Source organism: Pinus tabuliformis, chromosome 4_2, assembly GCF_031772625.1.
Source record: "Pinus tabuliformis cultivar Carrire ecotype Pingquan chromosome 4_2, CPIR1, whole genome shotgun sequence".
Taxonomy (NCBI): domain Eukaryota; kingdom Viridiplantae; phylum Streptophyta; class Pinopsida; order Pinales; family Pinaceae; genus Pinus; species Pinus tabuliformis.
In genome coordinates, this window is record NC_142304.1 from 992708081 (window position 1) to 992719638 (window position 11558).

Here is an 11558-nt window from a genome sequence, read left to right on the forward strand (position 1 = left end):
ACATTTTGTTGTAGTTTTTTCCATATTTAATATCTATTGTATCTTCTTTATGCTGGAAGACAATCAAAATCCTCTAAATCAGTAATGAGTATGAAAGATTCCCATTGTAATATATTTTGCTATCAATAAAATTCCTAAAAAAAAAAGTTACAAATTATCTTTCTCTTTTTTTAATTATAAACAACATAATTAGAAAGAAAAATGAAAAAAGAAAAGCTCGCTCCATTGCTATTAATTATCTCTTTTCTTTTGAGTTATAAACAAACATAATTAGAATGAAAAATCAAATAGAGGAGGAAAAGCTCACCCCGTTGCTATTAATTCTTTCTTTTCTTTTCAGTTATAAACAAACATAATTAGAATGAAAAATGAAATAGAGGAGGAAAAGCTCACCCCTTTAACTATTTTCGAAAAGGTACTCATTTTTTGGTGGAACCCAGAAGAGTTTACTCTTATTTTATTTTAATTGACACTTGAGTCTACTCTTCGGGATTTGATAACGGATATAAAAGATAGATACGTGCTACATTCGTTAGCACATGGCGTTTTGGGTTTTTAAATAATATAGTTAGTTAGTTTGTTTATTTATTTAAAATTAATTCACTTATTTATTTAAAATTAATATATTTATTTATTTATTTATAAATTAATATATTTATTTATAAATTTAAATTTTTGGATTTAAGAAATTTAAACATTTTAAAAAATTGAATGTAAATTTTTATATTTTTTTTTAATTGTCATTTTGTAACTTAAATAAATTAGAATATCTATAATCAATTTTAAAAATTTATTTATGAAATATTAAAATATTAAATTTATTAAATTTATTTATATATTTAAATACATATTTTTAATAATAATTTAAAATATTAAATTTATTTATATATTTTAAATAATAATTTAAAATACTAAATTTATTTAAACGCACCTTTAAAAATAAAAATAAAAAATAATATAGCAAATTTTTAATGAAAAAGGAACTAAATTTGTGTTTACAAGACTGCATTGCACTTGTTACAAAAAGCACCACTTCCACAACCTACCATCCACCAAAAGAGATAAACAAATATGACAAGTTACCTGTGATGCCCGGCAAGTGACAAACAAATATGAAACAGAGTTATCTGTGATGCCCGGGTAGGATTAGAAAATCAAAAACAAACATTTACTATCAATATATTTGCTTGATGGTAAATTCAAAAATATGTATCAAAAAATATATTATATTAGCATTTGGCCCGAGAGGTGTAAAGACAGATATGCTGATAATGTTTTCGGGTTTTTTTTCACCTTTCTAATATATATATTATATTATTGTCATTATTGTCAGACTAGAATTACTCTGGATGAATGATTTGGAAAAGTTAAGTTTTTTTAATTATTATCATTGTATTATTCCAATATGAGATCTTAAGTAGAAGAGAAGACAGTAGGTGAAAGAGATAGCTTTACAAAATTGTAAAACCAAAACACTTCTTATATAATAAAATCATTCTTTAAAACATGCATGTGAATAGTGGCGAAAAATCTAGTTAAAAAATAAATGTTACACAAAAATTTATAATAGACAACCAATGGATTTCCAAATACTGAGGCAAGGATGAAGGCTTTGAATGTTTATACATTCCCATTCAAATGGAGTTTGAGTCTCTACCCACTTAACTAAATATGTGAAACCAACTTCAATCTCCTTGTCCTCTGTAACGTGAACAGTAAAATTTGGAACTATACGAACAGTAATTTCTATGACACGATCATTGTTGTACAATATTTCAAAGTGGAGGTGTACAAGGTGTTTGTACAGTTAAATTGGATCTGCATTATTTTTTTTAATCGATTTTTCTTATAAAACCTCGGATAAGTCATCATAATACATTTGAAAATAATAATCCTTCTTCACTATTTCTCTAAACTTCGCCAAATCCTCCTGTGTTAATTTTTTTGTCCAAAGAAGTTTAGAACTTTTCTCTTACTGGAAACCAAGCTTATCTCTAACACCAACCATTCAGTCACCATTTAACACTATTCCAAGATCTTTCCTCTTCTCAGTCACCTTATCTGCAATATTGATAGAACATTGCTTATTAATAATATGCCACAACAAACATGCTCGTTTCTTCTACAAGTCAAGAAATTCAAATATGCAAAATTTCTACAAACCTGGAGGACAGAATGGCAAATCATAATAGCGATATGTTTCAGTGCAAAATTTCTACAAACCTGGAGGACAGAATGGCAAATCATAATAGCGATATGTTTCAGTGCAAAACAGATATAGAAGAAATGAACATTTTATAACTCATAGAGAAATACCTAAAAACAAGGATACTTTAAATTTTAAACTGATAAAATTGAATTGGAGTGACCCTTGTGTATTCTAGCAGCACAAGTAACTATTATATCATCACTGTATCCGCTCGACAGCTGTTTGCAATAGACGGTCTAGTCTATGGGCACGTTTGATACATAAAGCCAAGCTTTGCTTTTGTCATGTAGGTTCTTTGATAGAGTATTAATGATTCCTCCACTCTCTTCGCAACCTAAATAGATGTCTTTTCCTCCTCAGATATCCTTCAAGGAAATTGTGTGGTTCCAGGGATTTCTGCTGACCAAGCCTCGCACCCCAAGTGAGTGATTCCATCCAAAAAAAATAATGGTTTTTTTCATGAAAACAATTTGTGGCCTCTAGAATTTCTTCATAGGAGTATATAGTTAAAAATAATGGAGAAATGTTTATATGGTTGTAACGTATCTCCTTAGTTTAGGATTAGTTCCTAAAGTTTAGGAGGTTGTTTACAACTACCTATTTTTCAGTGATGTATTTAATATTGTAATATTCATTTGATGTAATGTAGAGTGAACGAGAGAGAGTCTCCTCTTTGTTTTGAGTGCAGTCTCCCAGGTGCTGTACACACCTGTGAGTTGCAACTCCTTCTTTTTAATTCAAAGTTCGATTTTTATCTTGGTATCAGAGCTTAGGGTAGAAATAGCCTCATTTTGTTTTAAGGGATGTATCATTAGTTACATTTATGTAGTGGTAGGAGTACATGTAAATGTGTCTGTGTGATCAGGTGGAACTGCAGTAACACCTGGAGCAAAGGGTCTCAGATGAATGATCATCTCTGAGCCGAAGAAAGGGTTGGAGCACATTTTTTAGAAGCAGCAGCAGATTGGCGCGGATTTTTTGCAGACAGTCACGCCAATCCAGAACAAAACAGAAAGGCGCAATTTTTTAAAGAACAGAAGCGCCCATTGGCACGGGTGTGGGGTTGTTAAGAGCGCCAATGAAATTATAACTAAATTGGCATGGATCCGTGGTTGTTAAGTGTGCCAATTTCCATGGACACCGTAAATTTTTCTTTTCTGCAATTGGCGCGGATTTGTAGTTGTTCAGAGCGCCATAGAGCCAACCTCTTTCTCTCTGGAAATCTGCAATTTTTTGTTGCAGATCGGAGTTGCCCGGTGGTGGCACATGGAGATTTCTGCTCGGCAGTAGCAGATTTGATTTGCCCGGTGGTGGCGAATTGAGGTTCCTTGATCCGCTCGGATCGGACCTGCCTCGTGGTGGCGAATTGGGGTTCCATGATCTGCTCGGAGGTAGCAGATCAGACCTGCCCAGTGGTGGCGAATCAGAGCTCTGTGATCTGCTTGGTGGAAGCAGATCAGTTTTTTGCCCGGTGGTGGCGCAGTGCAGCTCCTTGATCTGTTCGGTGGAAGCAGATCGCCTTTGCCCGGTGGTGGCGTGTTGGAGCTTGCTTGTTGATCTATTCGGTGGTAGCAGATTGGTTTTGCCCAGTGGTGGCACAGTGAAGTTCCTGACCTGTTCGGTGGTAGCAGATTGGACTTGCCCGGTGGTGGTCGATTGGAGTGTTCAGTTGGGTGAAAATGAACAACAGTATAGAATCATACCTCCACGAGTCTGGCAAACTCGATGGAACAAATTTCTCCAACTGGAAATTCAAAATGCCAACTTTGCTGGAGAGCGTAAATGCATGGGGGATTGTTGAGGGAAATGAGCCGAAATCTGGAACAACTACCCAAGAACAAGATTGGGATAAAAGAGAAACGAAAGCAAAAGTTATACTGAAGATGTCCGTTAAGGACAATATTATCCCACATATCAAAGATTCCAAGTGAGCCGTTGATCTATGGACAACGATCAAGAACCTGTACGAGACTCAGAATACAAATCGTGTTCTGGCACTCAAGGGAAAATTGTTTGCATTGAAGATGGACGAGAATGAGTCCGTTAGTGGATTCATGGCCAGAGTCAAGGATCTGAGAGACAAACTGGGAGCTATTGGAGAAAAGTTTCCGACTCAGATCTAGTTACACTCACATTGAACAGAATGACGGATGAATATCAGACATTCATCACAGGACTGTCAGCGAGGGAGAAAGCCCCTTCATTTGATGAGCTGACAACGATTCTGCTCCAGGAGGAGGAGCAAAGGCAGAATCTGAAAATCATAGCAATGACCTAGCTCTGATGGCGAAGAGGCGACAATACAGAGGAAAGCAGCACCATCACCAACATCAGCACCAACAACCGCAGCAGCAGCAGCAGAAGGGGACCAGCTCTTTTCAAAAGAGACCATTCATAGGTATGACTGATAATTATGTTAAGAGATGTTTTTATTGTGGGAAACCTGGTCATCAGATTAAAGAATGCTATAAGAGGTAGGCAGGTGAAAGAAAAGGCAAACAGAGGAAACATCAGGGCTATTTTGCTGGAGAAGAGGAGGACCACAGCCATGATATTCGACTATTCACAGTCGATTGTGCTCTTTCAGCATCAAAGGGAGATGAGGACGACATATGGTATGTCAACTCGGGCGCACCCTCACACATGACCGGTAAGAAGGACTGTTTTGAATTTCTTGAAGAATCTGCATGTGGATCAAAAATTTATCTAGGAGATGACAGTGGGTATGAGATCAAAGGATGTGGAGATATTCCTGTGAAGCTACCTAGTGGCGACATTAAACATCTTAAAAATTGATCAAGGTGGATATTGGTGGCCACCCGCTAATTCCACTTGGATCCCCTCTAATGCTTGTTACAGTTTTTTTCAGTTTCCTTAATTATAGCACAGTTTACTATTTTTAGTAGTTTTTCGGGTCCTAAACTTCCGGAGCCGTTTTGAGGCCCTAAACGACGTTTTTTTGGAAATCCACCGCAGCGATTTTTCTGATAAAATTCATCTTTTCCATCGTAGTCCTCAGAGAGATCTTTCCAACGGGCTATCATGCACGTCAAACGGAGATAATACGACCAATTCGCGACCCCGGGAAGTTGATGTACCAACTTACCCAAAAAAACGGGGCCCACAATTTGGCGTTTCATCTTCTAGGGTTAGGTTTTGGAATGTGAAGGGCTTTCCATTGTTTCTCAACAATAAATAGGCCTTCGAGCCTCATTGTAAGACAGTTCAGAGGCATGTAGCCACCACATCTCTTCTCAGAGATAAGCTACCATCGCCCTAGTTGGTTCATTTCCATTTCTGTTTGTAAGCATATTTCAGTATTTTACAGTAATGAATTGAGGTATTATTTCCGCTGCATATCTGTCTTTATGGTTATCTCTGTATTTTATTGCATTCCTGTTTAAATCCGGATCAGTGGTATCAAAGCGGTCTGCTTTTCTTCTTTGTTTTTCTTTGCATGTCCCCAACAAGGTCGGGATATAAGGAGTTAGGGCTTGAACTGGTCGAACCTTTGCAAGACCAACTTCGCAAATCCCGACGGCCTCCCATGGCGGATGAAAAGAAAGACGAGGGGGCAGGAGATCCTATCAAAATCTTGCTCGAAGAAGCCCTCGAGTGACAGAGGAACGCGATGATGGACAACTTTGCCCAAATCCTTCAGCGGCTACCCAGGGGCGACGCATCGGCTTCCAATAGCAACTCTGGAAACGCCACACCATTTAAGGTACAAGTTAATTTAGAAATCCCCATATTCGAGGGTCAGATAGACGCAGATGTCGTCGATAAATGGTTAAATGTGCTAGAGGGTTATTTTTCTGTTCATGATTTTTCCAGTCGGGAAAAGATTATTTTCGCTCTTCTCAAAGCAGCCCCCCATGTCAAGGATTGGTGGGAAACCTACTGCGAACAGAAAGATGAAAGTACAGGCTCACTATTTTCAGTCACACCGACTTGGGATTCATTCCGAGATGCCATCAAGGAGCAGTACTACCCTGTCGGAAGCTATGAGGATCAATACATAAAGTGGACGACGCTACGGCAGGGAAGGGACCAAGACGTACCAGAGTTCACCAATGTTTTCCATACCCTTCGCACAAAGTTGGGTATCAAGGATACAGAGCAGCATTTGGTACTAAAATATCGTGGCTGCCTGCACAAGTACATCCAAGAAGAAATAGAATTTCTGAACATCTCCTCGCTCGGCATGGCATACCGATATGCCGTCAAGGTCGAGCAAAAGTTTAAACAGAAGAAGCGAGATTTTGGGTCTGCGAATCCGAAACAAGGGAAAGGTTCCCCCAAACCGCAGAACAAAGGACAAAGCCAAGGCGGGGCGGCCCAAGACAACCCGCCAAAGCTGCAAGCAAAGAACAGTGCCGCGAAGCCGAAAAAGGACACCGGAAAGTGGTGTGAGTTCCATAAGAGCTCCACTCACAACACAAGTGAGTGTCGGGCCAAGCAGTCACTGGTGGCCAAGCTAAAGGTTTCAGAATCAGATGAATATCTAACTCTGAGTCAGAACTCGATAAGGGGAATGACAAAGGGAAGCAGATTATCGATGCGAAGCCCAACGCCATTGTTGCCACCACGAAGATCCAGAAGGAGGAACCTGAAGAACTAGAGGAGGAGGAGTGTCTCTTCCACTCCGAGATGTGGGTAAAGGGCTCCCCGCTACAGTTCATTGTCGACAGCGGGAGCCAAAAGAACCTCATTTCGGCAGAGGTCTTGAAACAGCTGGGCTTACTGACCACAGCGCATCCACAACCATACACCATTGGGTGGCTGCACCAAGGACGGGATCTTCGCGTGAGCCAACAGTGTCACCTTCCATACAACATCAAGCCCTTCACGAATGCGGTATTGTGTGACATTGCACCCCTTGAAGTTTGTGATGTGTTATTAGGACAACCATACTTGTGGAAGTGACATGCTATGTATGAGTCAAGGCCCCGTGCTGTTATTGTTACTTTGGGAAATAAGTTGTACAGGATACCAGAGGTAGCACCGCCTACCGCCATCTCTTTGGTTACTGCAAAACAATGCAGTAAGCTCATTTCCAAAACCAGGAAGTTTGTTTTCCTGATGATACGCCCTCAAGAAAAGAAGAAGACGGTGGCCACGACTTCTAGACAAGGCCCCTCCGCACGACAACTACAGATGGACAAGGTCGTGGAGGAGTATGAGGACATATTCACCTCCCCCGCAGGGGTTCCTCTGCACTGTGAGGTCAAGCACTCCTTGATCTAACCCCAGGTTCGCCGCTGCCCAATGGACCAATCTATTGGCGCTCTGTTCTGGAGAACAATGAAATCAAGAGGCAGATTCAGGAGCTGCTTCAAAAAGGTCACATCCGTCCAAGTTCATCACCCTGCGGGAGCCCGATCGTGCTGGTACAAAAGAAGGATGGGACTTGGAGACTCTGTATTGACTATCGGGCGCTGAACAAGATCACTGTCCGTAATAGGTACCCAATCCCACGGATTGATGACCTCCTGGACCAGCTAAAGCGGGCAAAATATTTCAGCAAGATCGATTTGAAGTCAGGATATCACCATGTACCAATCGAACCCTCCGATGTGTGGAAGACTGCCTTCAAAGCCAAGGAGGGCCTTTTCGAATGGTTGGTTATGCCTTTCGGATTGATGAATGCTCCTGCAACCTTCATGAGGCTAATGGACGACATATTGCGGCCATTCACCAACTCATTTGTAGTGGTATACTTGGATGACATCTTGATCTTTAGCAAGACTTGGGAAGAGCACCTCCACCACATCCGACAGGTTCTCCAAACACTGCGACAACACAAGTTATGTGCCAATTTGGAGAAATGCACTTTTGGCATGACCCAGGTTCAGTATCTTGGATACATTATTGATGAACGAGGGGTGCATGTGGATCCAGCCAAGATCCAAGTCATTCGGGATTGGCCATCTCCAACAACTCTGACAGAGCTTCGCAGCTTTCTAGGCCTTGCCAACTTCTACCGCAGGTTCGTGTTGGGATTTTCTCATATCACTTGGCCCTTGAGTCAGGTCACCAAGGGAGGAGTGAAAGCAAAAACATTTTGGTCCGAATCTCAACAGAAGGCATTCACAGAGTTGAAAGGTCGACTCTGCACAGCACCAGTTCTTGCATTACCAGACTTGCAACAACCATTTGAGGTCGAGACAGATGCCTCTGACTATGTTATTGGGGCAGTCCTTACTCAACACGGGCATCCAGTGGCATATCACACTGAGACACTTGCAGACACAGTCCGGAAGTATCCCACTTATGACAAAGAGATGTATTCCATTGTGCAGGCCTGTCGACAATGGAAACATTACATTTTGGGGAAGGAAACGGTCATCCACACAGACCACCGACCCCTGCAGTTCATACAAACCCAAGGGAAATTGCAGAATGATCGCCATCAGAAGTGGTCCACATACATGCAACAGTTCCATTTTAATATCAAGTATAAGAAGGGCATCACCAATAATGTCGCAGATTGCCTCAGTCGACCACCGATCATGGCATTAACCACCGTGCGCAACTCTTGTGGGCACGAGACTTCTGATTGGCCACTGCTCTACAAAAGCGACCCGGAATTCGGCCACACATACCAGACACTCTTGGAGGGTCAACATGTTAAAGATTTTCACCTCCAGGACGACCTGTTATGCCACCTGGGTCACCTTTGTGTTCCTTCCAGCGAGCGTGCCAAGATGATCTGGGAAGCACACTACAGTCGGGTCATTGGGCATTTTGGGGTTGAAAAAACGGTGGCTGTATTACAGAAATATTTCTATTGGCCGAATCTTCGATAGGATGTCGGGAAGTACATCAGATCATGCACTGCTTGCGCCATTGCCAAACCGACCATCAAGAAGCAGGGCCTCTATAGCCCGCTGCCTACCCCTATTCGACCTTGGGAATCCATCTCCATGGATTACATGTCAGGCCTCCCTTCCACTAGGCATGGAAATGACTGTGTTTTTGTGGTCGTCGACAGGTTCTCGAAGATGGCCATTATGGCGGCCTGAAAGAAGAATATCACAACAGAAGCCACTGCTAAACTCTTCTTTGAACGAGTATGGGTACACTTTGGGATCCCACAGTCTATCATTTCGGATCGGGACAGCAGGTTCCTCAGTACATTTTGGTCTAGCCTCTGGTCGATGCTGGACACCAAACTCACTATGTCCACAGCCTTCCATCCTCAAACTGATGGCCAGACTGAGGTCGTCAACAGGATGATCGTACACATTCTACGCATGTACAACTCAAAGCATCCACGCACATGGGACAAGAGCCTTCCCTATGTTCAGCACAGCTACAACCGGGCTCTCCACAGCTCGACTGGCCACAACCCTTTTCAGGTGGGATTAGGATTCCAGCCACTATGTCCCATCGATGTGGCCATCCCATTTGCAGCTACTCACGCAGATTCTGCTCATGTCCAGTCTGAAACAGATAAGGAAAACAGCTTCATTGAGCACATCCAACATATTCGCCAGCAGGTCCATGACATTCTGGAGAAATCAAACGCCAAGTACAAGCAGCGACATGATCAACATCGGGTGCTACACAAGTTTCGAGAGGGCGACAAAGTTTGGTTGCATTTGCAAAAGGAACGCCTTACCGGAGCCTATCGAAAACTCAGACCACTCCGATATGGCCCTTACACCATTACCAAGGCTGTGGGAGAGAATGCATTTGAGCTCAGCATTCCCCCATTCCTTGGCCTGCACCCGGTGTTCAATGTCGACCGCCTTCGGCCATACTTTCCACCATTACTAGACACGTCCGACATTGCAGAACAACTCACACCCACAGAGTTAAATCCAGCTTGCATGGAACAAGCTGCAACTGATCGGATCATGGACACATAGATCAAGCACACACACCAGCAGAATATCCAACTGTATCGAGTTGTCAAAGCAGGACAACTCCTTCACCAGGGCAAGTGGCTCACCAAGGACCAAGTGCAGCAGAAGTTCCCTCATCTCATGGTGGAACTCAACGCAATGGGGACCATTGCTTCCTAAGGGGGGAGGAATGATCCAGGTGGATATTGGTGGCCACACGCTAATTCCACTTGGATCCCCTCTAATGCTTGTTACAGTTTTTTTTCAGTTTCCTTAATTATAGCACAGTTTACTATTTTTAGCAGTTTTTCAGGTCCTAAACTTCCGAAGCCGTTTTGAGGCCCTAAACGACGTTTTTTGGGAAATCCACCGCAACGATTTTTCTGATAAAAATCCTCTTTTCCGTCGTAGTCCTCGGAGAGATCTTTCCAACGGGCTATCATGCACGTCAAACTGAGATAGTACGACCAATTCGCGACCCCGGGAAGTTGATGTACCAACTTACCCAAAAAAATGGGGCCCACAATTTGGCGTTTCATCTTCTAGGGTTAGGTTTTGGAATGTGAAGGGTTTTCCATTGTTTCTCAACAATAAATAGGCCTTCGAGCCTCATTGTAAGACAGTTCAGAGGCATGTAGCCACCACATCTCTTCTCAAAGATAAGCTACCATCGCCCTAGCTGGTTCATTTCCATTTCTGTTTGTAAGCATATTTCAGTATTTTACAGTAATGAATTGAGGTATTATTTCCGCTGCATATCTGTCTTTATGGTTATCTCTGTATTTTATTGTGTTCCTGTTTAAATCCGGATCAGTGGTATTAGAGCGGTCTGCTTGTCTTCTTTGTTTTTCTTTGCATGTCCCCTACAAGGTCGGGATATAAGGAGTTAGGGTTTGAACTGGTCGAACCTTTGCAAGACCAGCCTCGCAAATCCCGACGGCCTCCCATGGCGAATGAAAAGAAAGACGAGGGTGCAGGAGATCCTATCAAAATCTTGCTCGATGAAGCCCTCGAGCGACAAAGGAACGCGATGATGGATAACTTTGCCCAAATCCTTCAGCGGCTACCCAGGGGCGACGCATCGGCTTCCAACAACAACTCTAGAAACGCCACACCATTTAAGGTACAAGTTAATTTTGAAATCCCCATATTCGAGGGTCAGATAGACGCAGATGCCGTCGATAAATGGTTAAATGTGCTAGAGGGTTATTTTTCTGTTCATGATTTTTCCAGTCGGGAAAAGATTATTTTCTCTCTTCTCAAAGCAGCCCCCCACGTCAAGGATTGGTGGGAAACCTACTGCGAATAGAAAGATGAAAGTACAGGCTCACTATTTTCAGTCACACCGACTTGGGATTCATTCCGAGATGCCATCAAGGAGCAGTACTACCCTGTCGGTAAAGTGGACCACGCTACGGTAGGGAAGGGACCAAGACGTACCAGAGTTCACCAATGTTTTCCATACCCTTCGCACAAAGTTGGGTATCAAGGATACAGAG

The 11558-nt window shown here is 42.2% G+C and overlaps 1 pseudogene; it reads right to left on the bottom strand.

Annotated features, from left to right (window-relative positions):
• Nucleotides 1-1479: 1479 nt before the first annotated feature.
• LOC149172993 (transmembrane 9 superfamily member 4 pseudogene) lies at nt 1480-4601 on the bottom strand (annotated as a pseudogene).
• Between the last annotated feature and the right edge of the window lie 6957 nt (nt 4602-11558).